The sequence below is a fragment of the Saccopteryx bilineata genome, chromosome X, assembly GCF_036850765.1.
Source record: "Saccopteryx bilineata isolate mSacBil1 chromosome X, mSacBil1_pri_phased_curated, whole genome shotgun sequence".
NCBI classification, from domain to species: Eukaryota; Metazoa; Chordata; class Mammalia; order Chiroptera; family Emballonuridae; genus Saccopteryx; species Saccopteryx bilineata.
In genome coordinates, this window is record NC_089502.1 from 58,117,558 (window position 1) to 58,121,288 (window position 3,731).

General features: G+C 37.5%; 1 pseudogene; it reads left to right on the top strand.

Moving 5' to 3' along the window:
* Window positions 1–1,378: 1,378 nt before the first annotated feature.
* LOC136317667 (serine/Arginine-related protein 53-like) lies at window positions 1,379–2,364 on the top strand (annotated as a pseudogene).
* The last annotated feature ends 1,367 nt before the right edge of the window (window positions 2,365–3,731 follow it).

Genomic DNA, 3,731 nt, shown 5'->3' on the forward strand with positions numbered 1-3,731 from the left:
TTGTACTCTGTAGTATATGTTTTTTCAATGTAATTAACTGCATGTGTATAGAAATGCCTCCTGTTAGAGAACACTGAGCTGGTCTAGCTTGTTACAGACATATATTATATAATACATGTTTATGACAATAGAGTGCACCAGCCTTGCAAAAAAAACACAAAACAACAACAACAACAAAAAAAAACACCTCCTAATACCTTAAAATGCTAGATAGAATAACTTTAGAGATTTCTTTTAAAGCACTTGTGATAAAATAAGAGAATCAATGGAAGAGCTAGAAATGACCAGAAATGTATTAACATAGGTCCACAGGGAAGGGCTTCTGGCAAATCATGTATGCACCATGCGCCACTCCTTTCCCAGCACTGAGTTACACCTGTTTGGCAAGGGACAGACACATGAACAGAACTGAGCTGATCAAATTTTCTCCTCTGGAGAGTTAAACCTGGATTAAAAAAAATATAAGTCAATTTTTTTTATGTGGTGCTAAATTTGAGAGTTGTAAGGCAACCATACTTTGCCACATGAGCATAGAAACAGAAAAGCATAGTCTTCAGTATAAGGGAAAAAATAAGAAGAGAAGTGCAATCAAGCAATAGATAGCATTCCATGGATTTATAGAAGCTTCCTATTTTCTGATTCTAGTCCTTTTTTGTGGCCTAGATGCTTTTCTGCTAGTAATAGTATTCTACAGTTATTATAACAGACTACTACTGACCAGGTGACTTAAGCAACATAAATTTATTTTCTCACAGCTTTGGAAACCAAAAGTCCAAGATCAGAATATCTACAGGTTGCTTTCTTTTGAGGCTTTTCTCCTTGGCTTGTAGATGGTCCTTTTCTCCCTGTGTGTTTCACAGTCTCCTCTCTGTGCATATTTATGCTCTAATTTCCTCTTTTTACAAGGACAGCAGTCATATTGGATTAGGGACCACACTTATAATATCATTTAACCTTAAATATCACTTTTAAAACTCTATTTCCAAATGCATTCACATTCTGATATGTTAAGTGTTAAAACTGCAGTACATAAATTTTGGGGGAACACAATTCAGCACATACTACTGCCCTTGGGTTCCATGAGTCAAATTTATTTCTTTGCATAATCCATATAAAACCATCCCATCATGTAGATAAATCTTAATTCAATATTACATAAAATGCAAATTTAGCATACAAAAAATAATTGAGAACTATTAAAATATTTACAGAGACCTGCTGCTGGAACAAGACTTGCTGCTGGAAAAACGAAGGCACTGAGATTAAACTGAAGCAAGCTCAGAGGACTCTGGCAAGCACCCCATTTGAAGAAACGTTTCCAGGTTTATAGCACTTGCAAGTCATCCGGAGTTATGATCCTGAAGGCAGGGATCCAGAAATGGGATGCCATTCATCAGATACTGATGAAGAAAACAAAGGCAAGAGAAAAAAGAAACACTGTAGACGGTCATCTTCAAATAGTTCTTCAGATAGTAGAACATATAGCAGGATGAAAGGTGGAAGAAATCAGGGTCAAAGTTCCGATCTTGGTCCAGAGATCTTCAACCTCGCTCACATTTTTATGATAGAAGACACAGGCATTGATCAAGCAGTAGCTCTTCTTATGGGTCTAGAAGAAAAAGAAATTGAAATTATTCAAGAGGACAAGGGAAATCCTATAGAGTTTAGAGGTCTAGATCAAAAAGCAGAACAAGAAGGTTTAGGTCAAGACATGGTCCATATTCTCATAGTCGAAGCAGTAAAAGGTTAAGTTACAGAAGAACCCATAGTCTATCTTAGGAAAGAAAATGACATAAAGGCAGAGATAGAGAAAAAAGAGAAAAGGAGAACAATAAAGGCAAGGGCAAGGAATTACAAAACATCAAATGTGGGAAATCTGGAAACATCAAAGCTGAATTAGAACATTTGCCACCAGCTGAACAGGCCAAAGCCAGACTAGAGGTGGTTCTTGAAACTGCTGCAAAACCTTATGAAGCATTGAAAGCCAAAGGAAGAAAAGAAAAAGAAGCAAAGAGAAGAAAAAGGAGGAAGAACAAATTATCCTGGTAGAACAAATAAAAAGAATAAAAGAAATTGAAGCCATTGAAAGTGACTTTTTATTAAGCTCACATTCAGATCAAGTAAAGAAGTAAGTGGAACCCAGCAAAGCAAAGCATGCGCTTGCAACATCAAGACCAGCAACAGTAGTTGCTGATCTACTCCGTAATGGAAAGGAAATAGATACTAGCAGCAATCCTACTGCTATCAAGTACCAAGATAACAATTTGGGGACTCATGTGAAAGAAAGTTGTTGTTGAGAAAAAGTGCTTCAAGAGATTTATTGTTCTTCAACAAGAATGGCTCATAGGCAGTCCTGTAGTCTAAATAATACATATGGTTGAATTAACAGTAACATTTGAAATTTAGGATTTTAAATCCCAATTTAACCATTTATTCTTAAAAAGAATTTACCAAACTATATAAAAAGGTAATCCCATTTTGTTTTTTTTTCTCATGTGGGCTTGGATACTTGTTGATTTGAACTTCAACATTGTGAGTACTATTAAAACTAGTATAAGTTAAAGAATGCATGAAAATGCCCTACTGTTCCCTACTGTTAATAAAGTAAATATTAAAAATCTCACATTAAGCTTATCTGTATTTCCTAAATTATGAAGCAAATATTTTATACAAAACTTTCTTCTCAAGGGTTGGAATGGCTAGGTGGCAGTGTAAAGCTGCAACCATAGCCACTACCCTCCAGAAGACCAAACCAAGGTTCTGCTCGTGTTTTATCAAGCTAGTTCAGTAATGTTTTTGCAAAAATTTTTTTATAGTTAGGACTGCCTTAATCGAAAATAACATGTAGAGTTACCAGGTAACTCCAGGATATTAGCTAACAGGTGTTAATACCCTCTCTTTACCAATCCCAGAACAATTTCTAGAATTTCAACCCTCGATCCGTCTCTTCACAGTCTTTCATAACTAAAAGGCCCAAAGCAAATGTAAATGTACAGGGGAATTCTCGGGTTATGACAGTCTTGACATATGACCTTTCAAATCTACGATGCACACTCCCATAAAAACTTTAAAAAAAATTGAGATGTGAGTGTTTTGGATGTTATGGACACCCTGCAATGCTATAGGCAAGATCTGGGAAGAAAAGAAGTCATCAAGCTTCCAGACTAGCCTGGAACGATTCTCTAAGAAGGTAGAGACCTGCGAGAGGTCTTGTACCCTCTACATCAGCTGCTTCTTGAGATGAAACATCTGTAGCACAGGTAGAATCATCTCCAGTGTCTCCTGCATGTTCCTTAGTCAATCCTGATTCACCTGACCCAGTATCTCCAGCACCTTCTGCAGGTTCTCCAGCCTCTCCAGCTTCCTCCTCCCAATAGATCACTCTCTCCCACCTTGCAATGCCCCTTCCAGTGTGCAAGCCAACTACAGGAATAAAGGTAAGGATTTTTTTTAATTTTTATTAATTTTAATTTATTGTGTTAACATGGATTTATGTGTCACTCTCAATATAACACCCCCACCTCCACCCCCGTGTCCCCCACTATACCCCCTATGCCACCCTCCCCCTAACACCCTCCTCCCTTCCCTCTAGGATTTGTTGTCCTGTTATCTATATCTATGTGTTATGTATATATACTCACTAATCCCTTTACCTTCTCTTATCCCATGCCCTCATTCCCCTTCCCTCTGACTGCTGTCCTTCTGCTCCCTGTGACCCCACCTCTGCCTTT